This window comes from Meriones unguiculatus, chromosome 8, assembly GCF_030254825.1.
Source record: "Meriones unguiculatus strain TT.TT164.6M chromosome 8, Bangor_MerUng_6.1, whole genome shotgun sequence".
Taxonomy (NCBI): Eukaryota; Metazoa; Chordata; class Mammalia; order Rodentia; family Muridae; genus Meriones; species Meriones unguiculatus.
This window is the reverse complement of record NC_083356.1, coordinates 61,213,588-61,238,558: the sequence shown is the minus strand read 5'-3', so window position 1 is coordinate 61,238,558 and position 24,971 is coordinate 61,213,588. Positions and strand designations below refer to the sequence as shown.

The following is a 24,971-nucleotide window of genomic DNA, read 5'->3' as shown; positions in this document are numbered from 1 at the left end:
GGAGTTTATTTGAGAAAGAAAGCACAAGTCTGTAAGCTAAAAGAGAGATAGATGGCCCTTGAGGGAAGACAAAAGCTAGAGACAAGGTCCCAGTGCCAGACTGGTCTTGATCTGAGGGCCAGCTATAGAGTGCATGAGAATTCAGCTGTAATTATTGTTAATTGCTGTGTGCATACTGTACTTCACAAAATTTTAATATTTTAAGGCAACTATCTGCATGCCCCAGTTAATATTATAGTTACCCAAAATAATCAGAAAATCTCAAAGAGTAAAATTCTAGGTTATTAGTTTAGTGGGCGTTTCTCAGTTTGCCTTTATTGTAAACGTAAGATCAGAAGGAAATAATCGAATTCTCATCACCTTTGAATCTGCCCGGTTCATTGTGACGGGTCCTTCTGTTATAGGTGCGGCTCTGAATCTGGAAGGCTCCTTCTGAAGTTTCCAGGATCTGTGTCCCAGGACAAAGCAGTGCTATCACCAGGGCTACATGCCTATAAATAGAAATATCCCCAGTTTACTAAGAAAAGGAAACCAGACATGGTGGCGCCCACCTTTAATCCCAGCACTCAGGAAGGCAGAGTCAGGCGTATCTCTGTGAGCTCGAGGACAGCCTGGTCTACAAAGCCAGGACAGCTCAGGCTACACAAAGAAAGCCTGTCTCTAAATAAATAAATAAAACAAAACAACATAAAACAAAACAATCAAACAAACAAACGGAAAGCACCCTTGAGAAAGGGGTGGGCTAAGAGCTGGGGAAGGGCTCAAGGCTGTGGACCACGAGGCTATGGGTGTTTCTGGGTCATTTACCCAGCACCCGCCCCTTGCTTATCTCTGGCATTTCTGGGTCGTGCTGTTCCTTACTTGCAGCCCAGAAGGTGAAGGGTCTCTAGTTTCTGCCAACCGATTTCTTTTACATTGACATGTTGATTCTGATGCAGCTGGCTCCGGCCCCGTTCTGCTGCGCATAGTTTCCTTAGCAGACAGTCTTCCTGACCACGTACTTGGAGGAATACTAAAACGAGCGCCGAAGCAACCGATCACATTTTGATCAATCATGAAGTTTGTAGCTCTCTGCTGGCGCCTAACTTGGGTTGAATTCCTAACACCTACTAGGCATGGAATCACTTACGCATTTAGTCAAAGTGTCTTTCTGAGCATCTAGAATTATAATTCACAGCAGCCCACATTCTTCCTGCCTTTAGCTAATTCTGTGCGGAGGGGTGTGGCAAAGTGTTCCAGCCCCTGACTCTAGATTCCTTAAGGAGATTATTTCAAAGGCTGGGTACCAATGCAGAATAATAAGTAGCACAAGCCAGGAAGTCAGAATAAGAAGCCATTGGTATCAAACTCAGCTTTACCTTATGACAGTGACCTTGGGCACCTCCTTTGTGAAACAGAGGCCAAACATCTGCCCTCAGGGGCTGCTTTTGAGGCCTGAGTAAGGTAAGGAATATCAACATTCTTGGTATGCTTCACACGGCACTGACAGCAATATAGGTTATTTATTATATATAGGTCATGGGTTTGTGCTTGTGAGCAATGAGTTACCATTACGCTGGAAATGTTTGTAGTTCCTCTATAGTATGTTTGCAGCTGCATCAGAAGGTCTGTGTTTGTTCCGCTTCTGGGCACTTCGTTGGGCATCTTTCCGAGGCAGCACAACTTAGCTAGGCATGGAGTGCAGATGTCAAATTGCTGTGCCAAACCCATGGGTGGAACAGTTTCTCCTGGCTTTCCAGACCACTGTCTGAAAGAATTTCTTATTTGTCCTTAATTTGCTGTGGTGGGAGTTTCTCAGATAACCAACGGAAGTTGGAATGTGACATTAACATCTCGGTCATTTAAGGCATCTGTACAGAAATTTTAAGTGAGCTTAAAATTTTAAGCTCCGATGGCAATGGACAATGAATGGGTCATCAGGACTCGCTAGGCTGAGGTAAAGTGGCGTCTTTGGGATTCTCTGGCAGGTTGAGAGCGTTCATTTCGAGGAGGATCAAGTTGATATTTCCTGGGGGAAAGTACTGCATAGACATGAACAGTCTATGGTATCCTGGGGACCCCGTCTCCATTTAATTCAAACAATGTTGAAAAAAAATCTGGTTCAACCTGGCAGGAATTCGGGAGCATTCCTCAAAGGCTCTGGAAGGTCACATAGCCCAGAGGGAGCTGAAAACTAAATTGAATTCTTTAGCTTTACAATTTCTTTCCCCAGCTGGAGCTTACACCTTACATTATTTAACACATTTTGGAATACTAGCCTCTTTCCTCCTCTTAAGTCCCAGATAAGCCATAACTAATACCTAAAGAATTATGGATTCATAGAATAGACAGCTTAAAATAAACATAAAGACACTTGCAATTCTCATGGAAAATAACAACTGTCTATTCCAAGGACTATAACTACGCCCCTAGACCAGAGTTCTAAATCTTTTTCAGGGGAAGCCAGGCTGTTAAGCAAGTTAATTATATTGTCCTATGCGTCAGAAAGAAGGTCATGGAACGCTTTCAGACGCTTGTTGCAGCTCTGTGCATTATAAAAATTGCACTCTCATCAGAGCAACAATCAAGCCATCCCCTTTTCGGTCCCCACTTCATTTCATGCATTTAGAAGCTACAGCTCACAGTCTGCAGCCTGCTGGTACTCAAAAAGACAGAAAAGGAGGAACAGATGGGTGTCCAGGCAACCCACTTCCCCCTCAAGAAGGGCTAGGGCTTTTGTAGTAGAAAGGTCTGGAGGCATAACTGAAGATACAAAAGAACTGGTGTCAGATGCAGGCCCGGCCAGCAGCTGGAGTCAAGAAGAAGTTACGGGACTGAGCATTTCAGCAAGAGCGGTGCTTCCGCCTCCACCCCTGGCTGTGCCGCTGCCTCCCAGGCCGTGTCTACCCTATGTTAATGTTTTATTTTATTGTTAGGCATGTAGGGGTGTTTTGCTTGCATGCCTATCTGTGCACCATGTATGTGCAGTATCTCCAAAGTCCAGAAGAGGGCGTCGGATCTCCTGTCACTGGAGTTAAATATGGTTGTGAGACTTTGTATGGGAGACTAGGGATGGGAGTTGGGTGCTTTGGTTGAGTTGAATATGGTTGTGAGACTTTGTATGGGAGACTAGGGATGGGAGTTGGGTGCTTTGGAAGAGCAGCCAGTGCTCCTAACTGCCGAGCTATCACTTCAGTACTCCTCCTCCCACCCATTTGATAAGTGTTGATATAGTTAACTAAGCCGCCTGTTTGTGAAGCAGAGCTAACAAGAGAGGCACTTATCCCCACTGATGCTATCGTCTGTGTGGCCCAAAAAGAAAGGCTGTAAGGAAGGACTTAAGGATGGGAAGGGTCCCCAAATCAAATATAAGTTGTTACAGGGTTTAGCGTGGATAGGAGGATATAGCATGTTTTGTTGATTTGAACAATTTAAGGTGGGGAGGATTTGCTCTAACTCACAGCTTCATAGGGTTCATGCCACCGCTGTGGGCTAGCATGGTGGGGAGGAAGTAGGCGGTGAGACGGGAAGCAGCCCAGGATACTGTGCCACTAAAGACAGTCCCTCAGTGGCTGGTTTCCTCCAGCTGGCTCTCATCTCCTACAGTCTTCACATTGTCCTCAAGCAGCACCACCGGATGGGAACCAACGACTGGAAACGTGAGCCTATGGAGGATTTAACGTATTTCATGCCTGGCAGGGAAGATGGGTAGATCCCCAACTGAACTCTTTATTCGTAGTTTGTGGAGTCCTGAGGGAGTGTCCTTGTCATATAAGAGTGGCAGATTAGATTAGAGGCCTTAGTAGGAACAGTCTTGTTCCTACTCACTCAGAGAATGTAACCTCGCGGCCCATCTTCCCTCTTCCAGCCCTCTCAGAGTCTTAATTGTCTATCCCACCTTCCTTCTGCTTTTGTTTCTAGTCCTTTCCATATTTCATTCTTGGCCTCTCTGACCGTATGGCCAATTTGGTTCCGAGACAGCCCTACCCTCCCTAGTGTGGTTCACTCCCTTGGGGAAGGAACTGGTTGTGTGGAAGACACAGCAACTGAGAATGAGAGGCTGCTGAGGAGAAAAGATGAAGGAAATGGAAGGAAGCTTCTGTAGCACTGTCAGGCCCTGTGCTTGGGCTGAGGATGGCTTCCTGCATCCCTGTCAGGTCATTCAGAAAGTGGGCCTCATCTGTGGGGTACTGACTCAATTCAAGAAAGGGTTGTTAATTATCTTTTTAAAATATAGAGGAGTGAGATTGCTGAGCGAGTAAAAAGACTTGCTGCTCTAGTCGAGGACCTGACTTGGAACCCTACACCCAACAGTGGATGAAAAGAACCAATCCCAAAGGTTGTTCTTGAATCTCTACATGCACACCATGCCATGAGCACCCAAGCTTATAACACACACACATACAAATAATAATATCAAATATTAGATTAATAGCACAAAAATAAGAGAAGAGATTAACTTGAATTGTCTAAGGAATGCTACAGTGGAAATCTAGAAGAAAATAAATGATTTGTGATGCACAAATTAACTAGCTGTTTGTTTTTTTCAGGACAGCGGGATACAGCTGGGATACAGAGTTAGTAAAATGTAACTAATAATAAACAATTAAAAAAAAAGAGGCCCAGGTCTCACCTCTGTCATCTTGGAGCACATGCATATAAACAGAGTCTGTTGTTGAGGAAGAGCCCCACCCCTTGCTCTTCTTTTATGTTGAGAATCTCCCTCATTCCTCCTCCCTCCACCTTTCTCTTCCACAGCTCCCTGCAGGTTTCCTCTTTGCTCACTTAGCACCGCCTTCTCTTCTGACCCCCCTCCTTATGTCTCTAATTTTCTTTCCCATCTGCCTTTAATCTACTCACACTTTTTTTTCTCTTGGTCCATTTCATGGCTCTCTTCTACGATGAAAGAAAATTGAGGGCAGATGTTTGGCCTCTGTTTCACAAAGGAGGTGTCCAAGGTCACTGTCAAAAGGTAAAGCTGAGTTTGATACCAATGGCTTCTTATTCTGACTTCCTGGCTTGTGCTACTTATTATTCTGCATTGGTACCCAGCCTTTGAAATAATCTCCTTAAGGAAATTCCAGTTTGGATACCGTATTCTGTGTATTCTCTAGTACCTATTATTGGGGAAATCATTCTTCTGTATTTGTTTTTCATTTCCTACAGATGATGGGATGTTTTAAAATATTCAAAAATAAGGATTATACTCTTAATACACGACAGAGTGTAGTATGTATAAAGAAAAAGTCTAGCAGAAAGTGGCTTTTTAGCAGGAACCAAGAAGTCAGGAGTCAAGGTAGGCAGCATCCTGAGGGTCCACAAACACCTGCCCCCCAGGCTATTCACTGAGGCAGGTAGCATAAAGGAACCTATTGCCCCAGCACCTTGGCTTGGCAGCTGAGCATACCTCAGCTGGCCTTGTGGACTGTGGACTTCTGCCTTTTTACCTTACACATTTCTAGTGGTACTTGAGATCTTACTCAGTTTACGGACATGGGTAGCTTCTTACCCATCTTCACTAGTAAGCAAATAACCAGAAATCCATTAAACTCAAAGTCGTCTTGTATTTTGATCCATGCATAAACTGGAGTCTAGCTAGCTTGCATTACAACAAACAGACAAGTTTCAACCAATTACAATCACATAACGGATCAGAGCTCGTAGAATGCAAATCTCACATATTACTGTCCCCCAAACGAGGCAAACACTCATCTGTAGCCCCTCAGATGAGGTCTCTATTTTCCTTCTGTTTTCAGTCTGTAAAAGCTCCTGTTCCTGCTGCCTGTAGGAGTTCTCTGGACTTCTGGTTCTGGAAGCTGCCAATTCCTGAATCCTTCCTTAAATACACTGTTAAATTTATTTTATTTTTTTTCTTTTTACAGGCCCACCCCACTTTTACCTTTTCTTTTTTCTCACTGACTCATTGATAACTTACTCTCAAGTGTTATAGGATAAAATGATTGTCGTAGAAAAACACTGGCATAGTAGTAAGTGAAAAAAATGTCATGTGTGGAAAGCCCTGAGCTCCAGCTGACCCTTCTCCGGGGCCGAATACACGCTCTGTGATTATTAGCTTGTTAGTGGTGTCAGTGTTCATTCCTTTCCATGTGATTGAAGCCCCTCTCTTCTCCCTCTGCCATGATAATTGTACCCCACATATGTCCCTTGACAACTTAGTGTTCTGCTCCTCATGTCATAAGGTGTTGCTTGTCTCAGCAAATATTCTCCATAAAAGACAGCGTTCAATGAATCCTTTCATTTTTCTCATTTTCTGGACAACTCATAGAATTCTGAAATATGACTTTTATGATTCTAAATGCTACTGTCAGCTTCCACTGTTCAGCGCGATGCTGAAGAGTCCCATGACTATAACTTAGCCTACTTTCTTGTCTCTTCCTCCATCCTATGCTCTCTCGCTCCCCTGCACACACCAACCTGCTTTGTTGATCAGCCAGCTCCAGGAAAACACTCTCCAATCCTTGATCCTACTTTAAATTCCCAGCTTGATATGAAATTATTTCTTTTCCTTCAGTATTAGTTACTTTTATGTTGCTTTAAATAAACACTGTGACCAAAAGCAATTTATGAAAGAAAGAGTTTATTAGGATTTACAGCTCCAGAGAGATAAAGAGTCCGTTACGGCAGTGGGAAAGAGGCCCAACAGCAACGGCAGGCATGCTGACAGGAGCAGGAAGACGCCACAACACATCTTCAACCACAAATGAAACACAAAGAGCAAACAGGAAACGGAAGAAGCCCACCCACAAAGACTTCTTCCAGCAAGTCTATGATCTCACCAACTCCTCATATATCACCACCTACTCTAGATCAAGTGTTCAAATATCTGAGCCCATGGGGTGCATTTCTTATTTAAACCACCATATCCTGGATCCTATTTTCCCATCTCCACTACCCCAAGTTCCACTCACCTTAAGCAGAACTCTGATGCTGCCTCATCTAAAGACACCTTCTATTTTGGTCATGCAGACTTGAAACCCTGTGGCATGTGCTTTATACACTTCTTGCATTCAACACTTCTTTTCAGTATTGTTGATTATAATTTCTAGCTCTGTCTTCTGTTGCTAACCTCTAAGCCTTTAAGATTAAGCAATGTTAAGATTAAGTGATGTTGAGTATACTTTTGCAGATACTTTGTACCCCATAGGCAATAGACGAGATGCTACCAGGGCTTTGATCATTAAGGTCTGCAGAGAGTAAAATGTGCTAACTATTAAAACTGCTTAGCTGGTCCTGTGGCTCACACACACCACAGTGGCACCCTTGGGTCAGGCACGATAGAAGGAGCATACTTTCTGAATCAGTATGACGGACTAACACACCACCACCACCAAACAAACAAACAAATCAGAAACAAAAACCCCTTTTCTCTGGAACCTCAGAGCTGAAAACAGTGAGTTCGAAGTTTCTCCAGATTTTAAAGCTGATATTTGACCATCTGTGCAGAATTTACAAAATGAGTAATAAAGTGAGTTTTGTCAGCAATGTCTAGGCTACTATAGAAAAAAATTAAGAACCCATTAACTGGACTATTCTATAGACTGGGTCCACGTTTCATTTTTCCTCAGTATTCTTGCTAGTGTTCTTGCTTGTCCAGTCAATCCTCCTCCTCATTTACCTCAGAAGGAGCATGGTTCCCACTGAGAGTCAAAGCCCCAATCCTTGATAGCCCATGCAATGGCTTTTAGTGTCTGACAGAACAGTGCTCACTTTCTTCTTACCCTGTTGTCATTAACTTCCTTATTAGTCTTCAAGTCTGTAAACACACGCGCCTCAGGCTTTCACACTTCTTTGCTCCGTCTAATCACCCCACCTTCCTTAACTCTTTGCTTAAGGATCCATCACTTTCTTACTGAGCTCTGCCCACCATCCTGTTTAAAATAGCACTGTAAGTTCTTGAGGATCCCATTCCTGCGTCCTGCTCTACTTTTTCTATAGCAGTAACACTATGACATGGAACCTGTCATTACTTTAAAGTTCACTATGTTTTTCAACATCACTCATAGAAAAATAGAATAAAAGGTGGGGTTTTTATTTTCACTGTTCACTGATTTATGATAAGCACTCATTGTGCTGTTTAAACATGGCACATACTCATTTTCAGTACCTGTCATATGCTATGTCAGGATTTGCAGGAATTAAGGATAGCTCATCAAACCCTTTCCCACACCTGCTGTACTGTTCCTTGCATGCGACTCCTCACAACCAGCTCCTGACACCTCCAAAGTGGTCCTCTTATAAAATGGTCTTTCATTATTGTTTACAAGGAGTTTAAAAAGCTATTTAGAGTTGTTTTATCACAAAAGCAGTCTCCATTCAAGTGTAGATAATAGGTAAAGGGTTTTCTGAATCATTTTTCCTCTTGTTCTACTTTATTTGACTTCAGTGTCTCATTTTTCTCCCTTCTCAGCTGAAAGAGACAATTCATTTGTGTATTTTCTCTTAACAGAAGGAAGAAGAGGGATCAAGTGAGTCGACCTAGGCAAAAAACAAACAGAACCAGAAAGGAAGGAGAAGCTGCATGAAATGAGTTTGAGCAGTGTTGTAGACAAAGCCAACCAGTATCATCAGGCTCAGAAACATGGAGGTTGAGGTAATTGTTGTCACAGATCTTGATATGTGCTCAGATCTCAGAATCACAGGTAGGTGCACTGATGTTGAGTCCCGATGCTTCTCTGAAATCACACTGGGGCAACAGTAAGACGGGTGAGATTTGAAGCTTAGAGACAGGACCACCAACTGAGCCAGCACCATGTTTTGAGTGTGTACGGATTTGATACTCTCTAGAGTAGAAATAACGATATTCAAGCCACCCACTCTCACAGAGCTGTAGGAAGATAGAATAAATTTTTTTTTTAGGAAAGCAGTTTGTTTTGTACTTTGTGGATTTTGGAATTGTTTAAAATTCCTGGATTAAAAAGATTTGTTTATTAGCCTATGGAACTGAGATGCATTTGAATTTTCATGAAAAAAAAAGTGAGCATTATTCTATTTACCCACACCAGGAAAAGCAACCCTTTTATTCTTATGTGTTAACATTTTCCAGTAGGAAAATCCAGCCATCAGCTTGAGATAGGATAGGGAGTCAGGGAAAATGATAAGACTGTGGGAAGAAAGCCTGGTTGAAACTTCTCACCAGCTAAGAATCATGAATTCCAGTACACTTAATTACATTGTTGCAAAGACTGTCAATGAAGGAACAACACTCCTTTGGGATAGAGAATGCCAAAAGAGCAATGAATGGGGCTTACAGCCCATACCTAGATGACCATCAAATAAATAACCCCAGATATTTTTGTTTCCGGAAATTATAGCAGCGTTATAAAGCCAGAGTCAGCCACCCTTCCTCAGAAGGGCAATTAAATGTATAAATAATAGTGAGAAGAAGAAAAGCAAGATTTATTCAATGTGGCCACATTGAGAGTGTAACAAATAGGCCCAGTGACTGACAGCCACTCTCCAGTCTATCTTGGGGAACATAACATGAGGTTTAAATGGAAGACCAGAGATATGGGCAATTTAGCAGTCCAGGCCAGGTGTGGTCCTCCGTAATCACTGTGTCCAGTCTTTCTTGCAAGGTGGTGCAGTTGTTTGCACTGTGCAAAACCTCTTTCCCAGATGCCTCTGGGAAAGATGCCTTTTCTTTAAATAGCTCTTTCTTTTGGATGCAAATATGGAAAGTAGGAGAATTTTAATGTTAAGATTAAGGAATTTTAAAAAGACTCAATTTGAGGGGGTTGAACCGAAAGACTCAAAATTAATCCTAAATTTTCTGCTATTTGTTTATAAAAGTGCAATCTAAAAATGTGGAAGCAAAGGAGAATAAATTGACTGTTTTGTACATCAAAGGAAGTAGTAAATGGAAGCCAAGATCACAAGAATCAAAGACATCACTGTCACAATAAGAAAATCAGTTGCATGCATTACTGTGTTCCTCCATGATCCTGAAATCACAGGCCTTTTCCTGCTATCGAAGAGGATGGGGCAAACTAATTACACAGAGAAGGTCTAAGAATTGCCCTTTCAATTTCCTTTGTCTCCAAAGATAAGATAGGAAACTTGAACTAAACACAGAAATAAAATTTGGGTTTGGAAAAATCATCAACATTTTAAAAATGAGTGTCATTTCTCTGCCTTACTTAGTCAGATTCAAATGCACAGACATACATACAGTACATAAAGCTTCACTATCAAATGCTTTATTTATTTAGAAGTGGTATGGAATAAAAGCAAAGTGTGTTGCTATCACTATGACACATACTCACGATATGTCTGCTACTCATAAAGAGAAAAGGTACATCTTGGCCCATGGCTGTAGAGGTCCATATGGGGACAAACTCATTACTTTTAGGCCTTTGGCTGTGGGAACACAGCACAGGGAATGTGTGAATAATAACACACCCTTCATGTACAGTTGAAAGAGATCTACAGAAGGGCTGTAGTCCCACTGCCCCTTAAGGCACGCCCCTCAGTGACCTAAAGACCCACCGCTGACCTCTACCCCCTTGGAGTGGAATTCTAGTAGATTCATTGTATAGAGGGTAAACGTTAGAATGAAGGAGTTGTTTTTCACTGTCTCTAGGGTAGATATCATTGTTTTCTAAAAGTATTTAGACCATAAAGAAATCACTGTACAAAACAGCGACGTTTTCTATTATCTATGGAGTTGTCTTTCTGAAGGAGCTTTCAGCCTTTGCATGACTTTGGTCACAAGATAGCCGACACATCCGGAACAGCTTATAATGCTGGGCGCTGCAAAAGGTGCACAGAAAGGACTGAAGTCGCTGGGGTGTGGTGCTTTCCTTCATGGAACATATAGATCACATCAAGGGCTTTGGCACGAGGAATTTGTTTTATCCAAAAGACAACTTTATGTAGCAATCAGTAAACATGCTTTTGTGAGGCTGTTCGAGATTCAGTACACAGAGGCTGGGTCACCCTGCTGCCAGCAAGGCCTTAACACCTGGCAGTGTCTCTCTTTCTCAGATCTACCCACAAAACTCCGAACACCAACACCCTCGACATGGTCACGCCACTTCACGTTGTTAACAAGCTGGGGACTAAGTCTTCAACACTTCTGGGGAGGTGTCACTTAAGAGCCAGATTACACTGCAAAGGTCTGGAGTCAGAGAGCGTGTGCTCAGACTCGGCCACTGACTAGCTGTGTGACCCTGAGTAACTACACTGAGCTCTCCGGACTTCAGCACCCTCACTCACAAAGGAAAAAAAACAACACTTGGGCATCAGCCCAGAGCAGACACTATTGCCAAGCGCTGACCCCTTTCCTCAGCACCTGCCTTCCAGTTGCTTTGAAAGCTCGTGCTAATCCCTTCTCTCAGAACTTGCTGCTTCACAGGGGTGCTGCCCACTTGTCCCTACAGGGCCCACAGCCAAGGACTGACTGAGTGCTAAGAAAGGCCTCAGGCCTCTCCCTGTGCCTCAGGATATGAGATCCCATCCTTGTTCAGCCTCAGTCTCTCCCTATCTTGCTTTCTTTTCTTCATTGGAAGTTTTTTTTTTTCCTCCCTAAAAAATCATTTTCTCACTGGATGACATGCACACAAATGTGTCACCGGCTTCTAGGAACAAGAGCTGGTACAAGAAGCATGTTTCTTTGACTGTAAGGCACGTGTACTCTAGTGCTTTAACAGTTCTGAAACCAGTTTGTACTTTCAATCACTGTTTGCTAAGTTAAATCTTTGTGTGTGTGTGACAGAGAGAGAGAAAGGGAGAGGTGAGTATGTGTGTGTGTAATTTTCTGTACTTTGAAATGGAAATGTGCAGAATGAGGGTCAAACCTTTGAAGAAAATCCTGAGACAACAGTGGGGCATTTCTTTACTGGATCATCAATATTCTTGATGGCACAGGGGACCAAATTTATGGGGAAATAATCATTGAAGACTGAGTTTAGTAGTCAAAATATTGAAGAGCCAGACTGAATGGGGAAAAGCTCAGGAATTGTTTTAGGCTCAGCATTTTGCTTTAATTTTTTTCTTCTAATACATGCAAACAGTAGCCATGCAATAAGCTTTATAAGCATAATCTTACAGGAGCTCTGACAAATTCATCTTTTATTTTTATTTATTTATTTATTTATACTTTGGGGGCACATAATCTTACTTTTTCTTTCAGTCCCTGAACTTACCATGCAGTCTTAGTTGACTTTAAGTTCTCTATCTTCTGTGTCTACTTCCCAAGTGCTGGTATTATAGAATTATGCAGCTATAAAAACAGGTTAAAATTATGAATTATGCGGTGATTGTCACAGATTGGAAAGTATATGTGGTGAGATAAAGAATGGTATCTTGGCTGTCCAAATTAGGCAAGAAGGAATATTCATCCTTCTAATTGTCTCCCAAGTCAAAATCAACTCCAGATGAACTGCAGATACAGATGTGATAGCAGGCCAATGAACTTAGCTTCAAAATAACCCAGAAAACTATTGTTACAAGCTTCATATTTGTGAGTGCAAATGCTTATTGTGCAAGTCCCCCAAATAATTCATTTGTAAAGAAAAGGAACAATACATTGAATCATACTAAATTAAGGACTGTTCTTCACTAAAACCTCGTACTGGAATGTTGACAAGGCCAGTGAACTGGTACAATAAAGTATTTGTAAGGTTTATGTCTAACAGGAGGCTATGTTCTCTACAATCTAAAGATCTACCAAGCCACAATGAGAACATATATATCCTGACAAAATAAAGGGCAACGTCATGGACAGAAATATCACAAATGAGGGTATCACATGGTCAAGAAACATAGACAATAACTTCACTAGTCACCAGGAAAATGCAAAGCAAAACAGCATTCTAGACCACAATAGAGCTACAAATGATGATGTCAAGGTGTGAGCCTCTCAGGTAACTCAACTTGTGTCTGCTGTTAGTGAGGGTGTATTGGAATCTGCTAAGAAACAAACTAAATACCTACTCTGGCCAAGCAATTCTCCTTTGAGATATGTGCCCAACAGAAATATATATAAATGCTCATCAAAACAGAAGTACAAGAATTTTTATAGCTGTGCTATTTGTAGCAGTTCCCCTACCCAAACTATGAATAGCAAAGCACCCATAAATAATGCATTGGATCACGGCAATATGAATATTAATGAAATAGGTATCCATAGTGTCTGCTGGAGATTGGACCCAGGAACCTAAGATATCAGAATCTGCAGGTTCTCTAGTCCCTTACTTAAAGTGACTTATTTGCATATAACCCAAGCACTTCATCTTTATGCTTTAACTAATCTCTAGAATACTTATAATTATATGACATAAATGTCATGTAAACAATTATTCTGTTTTGACAAGGGAACAATCATGTGAAGAAAATTGTACCTGCTCAGTATAGACACATGCTTACAGGTGCAGAACCTACAGCTTGGAGGACTTACTGTTTTATTAGCAATCATGACAAATACACCATAACTACAAATTTTACTTACTTTGTGATGGATCAGCAAGTTTCTATTTTAAGATGGTGCAAGAACAACATATCTTCAATAGAAACCACATTTCAAATATCTAATTCTATTATTTTCCAGACCAATAATATTTGTTTGATAGATTTTAATTTCTTTTATTAAACATAGATACTTCTTTTCTCATGCGATCTATCCTGATGACAGTTTCTCTCCCCTTACTCCTCCCATTCTTCCACATCTCCTCTTCCATATGAATTCACCCTTTTTCTATCTCGTCAGAAAAAAATAGCTTTCTGAAAGGTAACAACAAAACATAACAAAACAGAATGTAATGAGATAAACCCAAAACTGCCATATTGAAGTTGGTCAAGACAAATCAACAACAGGAAGAGAGCCCCAAGAGAGGGCACAAGAATCAGAGAGACCCACTTGCTCACACACCCAGCAGTCTGTAATGTATACGTAGAGGACAAGGTGCAGAGTAGGGTCGACCCCGTGCTTGCTGCGCCAGCCTCTGTGCGTTCATGACTTTTGCTCAGTTGAGTTAGACGGCCTTGCCTTCCTGATAGCCTCCATTCCCTCTGGCTCTTACACTCTTCCATCTGCTCTTTCCCTGAGCTCTGAGTGAAAAGATTTGATGGAGAAATCCCATTTAGAACTGTGTATTCCAAGGTCTCTTTCTCTTTCTGTATAATGTCCGGCTGTGGCGTCTCTGTATTTGTTCTCATCTGTTGTAGGAGAACAGTTCTTTGATGATGGATGAATAAGGCAATAATCTATAAGTATAGCACATTTTTTTTTGTTATTTTTTATATATTAATTACAGTTTATTTACTTTGTTTCCTAGCTGTAGCCCCCTCCCTCATTCCCTCCCATTCCCACCCTCCCTCCCTCATCTCCTTCCTGCCCCTCTCTAAGTCCACTGATGGGAGAGGTCCTCCTCCCCTTCCATCTGACCCTAGCCTATCAGGTCTCATCAGGACTGGCTGCAAAGTCCTCCTCTATGGCCTAGCTAGGCTGCTTCTCCCACGGGTGTGTGTGTGTGTGTGTGTGTGTGTGTGTGTGTGTGTGTGTGAAAGAGCCAGCCACTGAGTGCATGTCAGAGATAGTCCCTGTTCTCTTTATGGGAACCCACTTGGATACTGAGCTGCCACGGGCTACATCTGAGCAGGGGTTCTAGGTTATATTTATGCTTGGTCCTTGGTTGGAGAATCTGTCTCAGAAAAGACCCCTGTGGGAATGTAAACTTGTACAACCACTCTGGAAATCAATCTGGTGCTTTCTCAGACAACTAGGAATAGCACTTCTTCGAGATCCTAGGCATATATCCAAAAGAGGCTCAAGTACACAACAAGGACATTTGTTCAACCATGTTTGTAGTAGCTTTACTTGTAATAGCCAGAACCTAGAAACAACCCAGATGTCCATCAATGGAGGAATGGATACAGTAACTGTGGTACATTTACACAATGGAATACTACTCAGCAATTAAAAACAAGAAAATCATGAAATTTGCAGGCAAATGGTAGGCTCTAGAAAAGATCATCCTGAGTGAGGTATCCCAGAAGCAGAAAGACACACACGGTTTATACTCACTTATAAGTGGATACTAGACCCATAGGATAGGATAAACATAACTAAACATGAAGTATAGCACAGTTTGATAGTTTTTCTTTTGATGTACCAGCAAGCCACGGCTCCCAGTTACGAACAATCTATACCCTCCTATGCACTGTGTTGCTATGCTATGATGGTTAATATGTTACGAGTATTCATACATTTTTGTCTTATGATATTCTCTCTCTCTCTTGGGTTTTCAAGACAGGGTTTCTCTAATTTGTGACCAGAGTGCTATTTGTGTGAAAGCTGGGGGGGGGGGGGAGGGCTGGACGGTGCTTCACTGATCAATTTTATGCTTTTTGATGAATATGTAAAAATGAATATGTTTCAACGGCAGCATTTCCCTGATTTGCCAATGTAATGGTGTTTGGGTAACAACTGGCTTCTAACTGGTAGTATCCTGGTTGAGAAAAATCTTCGAGGGAGCTCACACTCTCCTGTCTTCGTGATTTGTAAAGTGCTAGCTCAAGTGTGAGGAACAAGGTGACAGGAATGGTGTCCTGGAGAGCTGGAAGGTGCAAGTGACTTATGGAGTGTCACTCTGCTCTCTTGTGACGGCCATGATCAATCTACAGCATGTGTCACACACAGCTGCACTTGGACCTCAGTGACAGACCACTGAGCCCTTATCCATCTAGGGTCTCATAGTCTCCAAGTCTAGACGACCTGAGAGAGTCAGGTCCAGAAACCTCAGCTCAGTCATTTTCATTGTCTTCTCATAGGTCCTGGGCCATTTTTAGAATATATATATATATATATATATATTTATTTATTTATTTATATATTTACATATAAATATATATTTAAATATTTTCTCCCCTTTGTGCTTGAGAAGCTCCGATCCTTGAAAAAAAATTGCTAGTGATGATTGTTAAACTAGACCACACAATAGTTTCTTTGAGAGAAAGTTTTTCTCCCCCTCCTCTGGTAAACTCAGTCAAATGAAATCAGAGTAGAAGCCAAAATGAAATAAACAGATTTCAAAATGTCCTGAAAGATGGTGCAAGAGTGGAGTTTTAGACCTTTCCACCCCTGCCCGACAAGAGGCAGGGTAATATTTGGCAGCCGTGCTGGTGCTGTGCCCCTTTATCTCCCCTTCCCAGCCCAGGTGCTACCCACAACACTCACTGGATGCCACATTGCTATTCTCTTGGGTGCTCTCTGTCTCCCAGCTGGGGTGGAAGGGAAACAGCCAAGCAGACAATTACAGTGCTGATGTGGACTTTTCAGAGGGAAATTATGGGGCCTACCCAGCTGTGGTGAAACTCCTCAGTGTCTTCCCTCAGGACCCATTATTTTACAAACTGTAACTATTAAAAATGATTTGCCAACTTGACCATGCTGTTCGATTCACTTGAATCTTACCTAGCTCTTAAAAAGAGTACAGATGGCCAACCCCATTCTGTCTAAATGCATGGAATTTGATGACTGCTCCTCAGAAAGTTAAAATCTACAGTACCATCACTGTTTTCTCCCTAATAGCCCCTATTTTATTTGTTCTCATTTTTTTTCTTTCCTCGATCCTGTCTTTCCTATCAAAGTCTTTTTCTTTTCTTCTCTCCCTCACTAACGATCTCTGTGAGCTTTGGTTTCTTAGATCCTTATTCCAAAGATAGAAGCAACCTCTTGAATTTCTCTTCATCTTTACGTCTTACAGATGTTCATGATTTAATCATATTCATTTTTTGCCTTTATTCCCTTTTCAGGTTTATCAGGAAGGATGAACACCTGAGGCAAGTTGTCGGCCTTTAGACTCAGACCTGCTCGGCGAGCCCCCGGATCCTTCATACAGTCTGCTGTCCCAGCTGTCTTGTTATCTCAGAAAGCCGAGGAGCTCTAGTGAGGACGAAGGTGAAGAGTGCAGTGGCTGCAGCCTTGAGCAGGTCTCGACTTAATTACTCCTAGGCAGCTACTCCTTCAGGTCAACACCGGGGACCTCACTGTAGAAAGGGGGTGCTGTCTGCTTCATTTTGTATTTTCACTTCAGAGGCAGCTGCTCTGTGCAATTAACACCTAGAAAATGGGAAAGAAAGTTATTATTTCCCTTGAAGAAATGCTCAAGAGGCCACCCAATAGTTTAAAATTGTATCAAAGAAAAAGTGTTTTTAATGTGACAAAAAAATGATTGGAGCACAGACACAATGATGCATCACTTCCAAGATGTGCATCTGAGAACTACAGAATATTGGGCTATTTTGAGTAGAAGCAAAATGGATAATTTTACTACAAACTCACAAATTTTAATTTGCCTATCATATTAACTGGCTTTTGTGAGGTCTATGTGATATGGAGATAGAGAACATCTTCCAAAATTCCAGCTGAGTAGCTAACTCTGCCTTGAGAAGAGATGAAAGGTAAACTATTTCCCATCAAGGTTACATTTGTTTATCCCATAGTATAAAACACCTGCAGTCATATTGAGAAGCTAGAAGCTCATCCATGGAGAAGACATTTTGTCCAGGAATCTCTCAGCCAAGGACTCCAGCAAGAAGTGAATGGGGCTTCCCAGTCTTTTCTGATGGAGATTTTAAGTGCCTGATGTGATGATGTTTAGTTGTTGATCTCTCTGTTAACTTGCTATTTGTTCTTTTACTTTTGCTTGGTACATGCTTAATAAGCTCACACATTTGAAACAGAATTAAGGCCCTCATAGGTCATTCTCCACAGAGGGTGCCCCTCCCTTGGCTCTGGGTTGCTAGCTTGGGGGTTTGGGGAAGATGGCCTACCGCAAGGACCTGGCACAATTTAACTTGCTCCCAGTATCTGGCTGTAGCAACTGGTTGCTCATCAGTAGAAATGAACTTCACCCCTGAACTGCCCGAACTCTCACTCTCATTTCTTTTCTCCCCTAGGATTAACCTGAATGTGGTAACAGAAAACCTCTCTGTGCAAACAAGTGCTCTAATCCTGCATCTTCTGCTTTGAGGAAAGAGGTTTTTGTGGTTTCCCACTACGTGAACAACTTTGGCAGCTGTCGAGGAGCCTAGAAAATAGGAAATAGCTGTAAAGACACTTCTGAGTGGGGAGAGATGAGAGCAACATCCTGAAATCCAGGCACAGTGACTAAGGAGAATCATCTGTTGTTCTCTGTCTGCAGAATTGTCTATCATTCTCTGTCTGCAAAGTCCAGGTTAGTTTCTTAGATTATAAAACCGAAAAAATAAGGCCTTCCCTGTGGTTGGCATTTGCTGCTTTGTGGGTTTCTCTTTCTCCCACCCTTTTCCACTCCTTTTCTTTTTCCCTTTCAAACCCCTAACATGAGAGAACAAAAGGTAGAGAGAAAAGGAAAGAGATCTCTGAATGAAGTCAGGAGTCAGAAAGAGGTGTGCCTATCATTAGATTACTTCCTGCTAATTAGAGGCAGCAAGCTCCTTGGGGTAAGTTTTATCTTTGCCATCATGATATCTAATTTTGCCTTGTTCTTTTCTCTTCTTTGTACATGACTGCTTAACAAACTGTGACCAACAGTGACCAACAGCGACTAACAGTGACCAACAGTGACCAACAGCAACCAATAGTGACCAACACCAACAGTGACCAACAGTGACCAACAGTGACCAACAGCGACCAACAGTGACCAACAGTGACCAACAGCAACTAGCAATGACCAACAGTGACTAACAGTGACCAACAGCAACCAACAATGACCAACAGTGACCAACAGCAACCAACAGTGACCAACAGCAACCAACAGCGACCAACAGTGACCAACAGTGACCAACAGCAACCAACAGTGACCAACAGTGACCAACAGCAACCAACATGACCAACAGTGACCAACAGTGACCAACAGTGACCAACAGTGACCAACAGTGACCAACAGTGACCAACAGCAACCAACAATGACCAACAGTGACCAACAGTGACCAACAGTGACCAACAGTAACCAACAGTGACCAACAGCAACCAACAGTGACCAACAGTGACCAACAGCAACCAACAGTGACCAACAGTGACCAACAGTGACCAACAGTGACCAGCAATGACCAACAACCCACATACTGCCTCTGAGGGCCCTAGTGTTTATATACCCTCTGAAAAATCCCCAAATTCCAAATGTCACACAACCACAGAAATGATGTGCCACTGGCAAAATCATGCCCCTGCCAGAGTAAGAGGTAAATCATAGTAAAGCAGTTCTTTATCCCCACACCTGGTAAACATACTTTTATAATATTTGTGGGTTTTTTGTTATTGTTGTTGGTGGTGTTTTTTTTTTTTTGTTGTTGTTGTTTGTTTTGTTTTGTTTTTTGAGATAGGGTTTCTCCGTGTAGCCCTGGCTGTTCTGCACTCTCTTTGTAGACCAGGCTGGCCTTGAACTCATAGAGATCCTCCTGCCTCTGTCTCCCTGAGTGCTGGGATTACAGGCCTGCTCCACTGTGCCCTGCTATTATTCATGTTTGTTTGTTTGTTTTTTAAAACAAGCAATTTTGGAATTAAAAAAATTGGTCTTACTATGTCTCTTCTGCATAGGCTACTATGAAGACAAAAAGGAAACACTATTCAAGCAATACATTTGGCTTGGAACAAAGTAAGAGCAGAATAAAGTACTGTCACTTCCTTGTTGCTCCTCTTATTCCAAAAAGTCTTCCAATTCTTTCCCAGAAGGTTTACATACTTAATATGGGCATTTCACTGTGCACCTTTTAGTCACCTCCCACCCATTCTGTGGAGAAGGTTGGACATCAAATTCTTTGCCTATGCAGATGTGTGGTAAACTTGGTAGCTGTGGAAGGAGATAGGATGCTAAAGAATGATCAGTGGTCTTTGGTACACCATCTTGGTAATTTTCTTACTTAGACACAGAACTTCAACATGTTTGCAAGAACCTAAGTACAACTCGGAATGTTTCTGTGAGATTGTTTTCAAGGAGAATTAAATAAGGAGAGAGACAAACAGACAGACAGATAGACATCTTTCTAAGGGCTTGGGTGATCAGAATGGAAAAAAAAAAAGGGGAAGAGAGTGAAAGCTGGCTGAATGCTGGAATTCTCCTGCTTTGCTTCCTGGCCCACCATAATGTGAACTACCAGCCCTGCCACCACTGACCTTCCCCTCGACACAATGGGCAGAGCCCTCTGTAACCACACAGATCCTTCTTTTAAAGTGTCACCACCCCACATGGATGAAGGTGCACATAACCACCTTGTATTCTGCTAGCAAAGACCGCTTTTTACTCCATAGCTGTAAGTGACAAATACAGTCTTGTTTTCATTTATGAGTGCAGGCCGCCTCACTGTAGACAGTAAGACCACGAGGCTTCACACAGGAAAGCTCCTGCTGAGGCCTTCAGGAATAATCTTCCTACTTTATGAAAACGACAGATTGTTGATGTTCTACTGTATCCCCTTAGTCAGGGTGTCTCCCTGGGCAAGCCTGTATCCATGTGCCGAGTTGTGCAACATGGCCTCCCTGGGCAGCAGAGCTGGATGTGTGGGAACCGTTTAGGTCTGTCTGTATTCAGACACGAGCTAGTGGTGTGGGAACAAACGCCTTTAAGACACCTTAACCATTGCATGATCTGATGTGAAAATTACCCTCCCTCCCCCGAGTGAACAACTCGAACAAGCATTTTACAAGGCTCCTCAGAAAGCCCCGATAGAGGTCCTAGTAACCCGGTGTCGGTCACACCGGGACGCACATTCTGTGACTGGCTGTCCCACCCTTTCTTTTCCATCGCTTGTCTTCTAGAACACCCATATATCATGGAAGCACAGTCCCTAATTGGCTGCCCGTGCCAGAATCTTTGTCTTAGCGTCAACACCTCAAACAGATAAATAAAATGTTCCATGAAGTTGTACTAGTATAGTCAAGTAATTCATGCTTTCCGTAAAACGTTTCAAATATTGTTTGGGTTTAGTTGTGATGTGTTATGTCTAGCTTCAAAGTAGGTGGAGGATATGTTCTTCTTTATCAGACAACTAATATTAACTAACTTCCACCTCAGAGTGGATTTGTACAATAATCCTCTCTCCCAACACACACACACACACACACACACACACACACACACACACACAGAGGCTCTTCTATGCTGTGGTGGTAAAACTGCTTTGAAGACTCACACATAAGTATCCCAGCAGAAAGTGATCTTTGTAGTTTTCTTCATATGTCCTGATCTGAACCATTCCACCAGCTGCGTGGGGCATGGACAATGCGGGGCATTGATATGATATTAAGTTTAAAATAAATGTGTCTAGCCCATAAAAATCTACTCTTATTTTCCATCAACTGTTTTGTGATTAACTACTTGAATCATGATCTTTCCGATGCATTGAGTTCTCATATGAGCACATAAGAATGTATGTCATGTACATACATGTGTACATGACATGTGTCAGCCATGTGTCAGCTCAAAGGAATATGCCATGAGAAATGCATTGTTAGGCTTGTGCAAACACAACAGAATATGCCCACATTAATCTAGATAGCATACCTCACTAAACGCCAGGATATGGAATTAAGTGTGTCCATGTGCAGGCAGATGTGCTTATGCATTTGCGCATGTACATGTGGAAGTCAGAGGTTAACGTCACTATCTTCCTATCTTCTTCGCTTACTTTTCATCTTAGTTTTTTTGAGACTGACTCTCTTCCCTGAACCTAGAGCTCACTGGGTTGGTTGCTGTCCGGTAAACTCCGAGGATCTATCTGCCTCCATTTGCCCAGTGCTGCGCTTGCAGGCAAGCACGGCAGTGCCTGGCCTTTCAGCTGGGTGCTGGGCATCCAACTCAGTTCCTCATGCTTGTGCGGCAGTTCCTGGCTGGGCCACCTCTCCAGTTCCCATCTTACAGTCTTGCAGGACCATTCACCTATCATGGTCCTTTGTTGACTGAAACGATATTGTGGTGTGCATAACTATATTCATACAAATGCATTTCATGTAGCATAAAAATTATATGTACCTGTGTTTTTGTTTTGTGAAATGAGCTTTGTTATAAAAGCAAGCGTATGTAATTCTAGAATTTGAGATATATGGACGTGAGGAACAAATGTCTACGGAGAGCTCTAACTTATTTTTTTTTTGGTGATTTCAGGGTGTGGATGCGTTGCAGCTTGGGTTCCTATTCTCCCTGATACAACACAGCTGGGTCACTTCTATGGCCCACGAAGGTCTTCCTGGCTGGTGGCTCACCTGCTAGTCTTCTGATGTGCCCACAAGGGCTTGTGTTGGAAGTGGTGAGCACAGAGCACGAATGTGCCCCACTCTCTGGTCTTACGGGGTGCCTTATGTTTGCTTCCTTTCAGGGACAGTAATGGGGGCTCTCAGAAGTTGTTTAAATATTCATTTCACTAGCCATCAATTGGATAGGAATGCAAGAGAAGAAGCAGCTTTTTAAGTGTTTAGAAGCTGTAAGATCATTGTGTGTACATTTCAGGATTGATTTTGCTGAAGCAACACAATACTCTTAAGAAATATGTAGCTGTACTTTCTCTCTACCGTAAAATCCCCTTGAGATTTAAACCCCACCTCCTGTTCAAGCCCATTTCTTGTACTCAACCATGTAATTTTTTTTTTCTTTTGGCAGAAAGCAGTGTTAACAGGCTTTAATGAGGGATTCTCTTATTTTTCTTGTTTGGTTGTTGTTTTGTTTCTTTTCTTGGGGAAGCTAGATCTGTGTGTCCTATCTCAGAAATCAACAGACATATTTAAAGTGGGGAACAAACATGCAATGCTTGCAAATGTCCCCGGACTATCTCTCAGTCTAAAGTTGTACTAGTTTGATTCACAAACTTTTCTAAAAAGTTTTTTTCTGTTAAAGGATGAAACACACACTCCAGATGAAAATGGAAAAACAGGACCAGATGTGAAGCTGGGCTGTCTCCATTGGCCTGTTTTTCCCATAGGAATCCAACTAAGGGACAAGATCATTACCCGTCTTAGAAGCAATTGCTAGTTCATGTCTTTGCTGCCTGAGGGTGGCAGGCAGACTCCCCAGGGCCCTTCTTTCTGACCAAGTGAGACCCTGCAGTTCAGAAGCCCGGGTCTAGCTGAAGAGAAAAGCTCTGTGAAAGCGTTGGAAGTGAGCTGGGGGGCAAGGACAGCACAAGCTGAACTATGTGTAACAAAATTGGTTGGGGAATAGGAGAGAAAACTTCCAGGAGTGGTCTCTGATTTCTCGAGTTCCATAAACTTCTCCTTCAGTTAAAGGAAGTAAAACCTCGTCTCAGTCTAGAGATCAAGCTGTATCTAATCCTGGCAGAGATCATAATAGCAGTACTGTTTAACTTTTGCTGATGAACAAACTTTTGAAGAGACGAAGGTGCGTGACCTCCAGCTCACCAGGACACATCTGTTACTTGTTTGAGTGAAAGTGGTGATCTCTAGAGGCCTCTTATTATTCAGCGTCCATTCCTGCATTATTCTATGTAGAGCTGTGACCAAACCACATCTATCTAAAACTCTCCTTCCATCCCAACGCTCCAAACACTTTTTCTGAATAACCTAAATAAATTCTTATTCTATAGCTCTTTAGCTTACAGGCAGGCTGGAGAGCATTGAAGAAAACACCTTACTAATAAATACAATCTGTCTAAAGAAAAAGAATAATTTTTATAGACTTCTACTTTTTTCTTTTTCAAATGGAGGTAGTAGAGGCTAATGTTTCTCTTGGAAAGGTATTGTAATGAGTCTTGTTTGTTTGGTGTGTGTGTGTGTGTGTGTGTGTGTGTGTGTATACAGGTGGCTGGAGATTTTATGGAATCAAGAAAGGAAAACTGAAATTGTTCTATGAAATAACATTATACAGCACACCCTTCCTGAAACGGAGAAACTGTGCTTCATTGGGGAGCAGTTTTCTTTTTTATTACAAAGTTACACCGCTTCTTCAAGATTCATCAGGCATCACTAAAAGATGTTCTTGTGTTCTCAGAGTCTGCCCACTCATTAGATAAGCTTTGAGCGGATCTTATGTGGTATATGTAATTTTCTTAGTGAGAATCAAGATGAAAAGAAGAAATATTCACTGTTGTGGAGGTTTTTTTTTCATTGTAGTAAAGGAAAAGAATCAAAGACATAAGTAAGCATAAGGAGGGTGTCAACCTCAAAGCATTCCTTTGGAGAAAAACAAAGCAGAGAAGGTAAAGTCATTGTCAGGTAGAGGGAGGGTTGCAATTTCGAATAGAACAGTGAGGTGGGGTCACTTTAAACCTGAGCCTTGCTGACAAAGGAGAGGGGAGTGTTTGAGGGTTTCCTGGAAAGGCAAGAAGGCCAGAGCGACAGTAGAAGAGTGAAGCTGGGGTGAGAAAGCAGATACTGGCCAAATAGATAAGGCAGGAAGATGACTTCAGAAAACAAGGACTGGAGTTTCACACTAAAGAGAGAGGAACTTTGTGGGAGTGCCAGCAGAGGCTTGGTACGATCTGGCTTATATTGTTAAGGAATCACTCTCGTGGAGTCTCTGAAATCAACCATAGGGAGATCAGTTACAAGCTATTGCAATAGCCGAAGGGGAAAACGATCAGGATAAAAAAAAATTGGATCAAGATACATTTGATGTGATGGTCAAGAAGTGGCTCACTGCAGGCGTGCTCTGAGCCGCTGAGTGTGGACCGTGAGAAAAGTGGGAGGTCTGGACTGCTGGGGTATATTTAAAATACAGCACACATGTGACAGATTCGATGCGAAAGATAGAGAGAGAGAGAGGAAAGGAGAGAGAGAGACAGACCTGGTGGGGTGAGGGCACCCAGACAGAGAGAGGGTAAAGAGCAGAGAGGAGAGCAAGAGAGAGGGGGACGAGAGAGTACAGACTGGCCACCAAGTACCTGGCCCACATGATGTCATAGGATGCAGGTATGGGCATGGAATATTGTCAGGACCCTACAGGTCCCAAAGGGCAGGCCAATTGAATTGCCCAAATAATATAACATAGATGAATGCTACATTTTTGGCTTAAAATGTTTGAGTTTTGAAATTAGTATTTAGG

General features: G+C 42.2%; 1 long non-coding RNA gene across 2 annotated transcripts; it reads left to right on the top strand.

Moving 5' to 3' along the window:
• Positions 1-1,286: 1,286 nt before the first annotated feature.
• Positions 1,287-23,950, top strand: LOC110557891 (uncharacterized). 2 transcript variants are annotated; one of them, XR_002476974.2, is made up of 6 exons: positions 1,287-1,443; positions 8,447-8,590; positions 16,753-16,929; positions 17,899-18,176; positions 18,515-19,164; positions 22,083-23,950. It is a non-coding gene; the product is annotated as an uncharacterized LOC110557891 (long non-coding RNA). The 2 variants fall into 2 exon arrangements; XR_009593969.1 differs by having other exon boundaries at positions 8,447-8,639.
• The last annotated feature ends 1,021 nt before the right edge of the window (positions 23,951-24,971 follow it).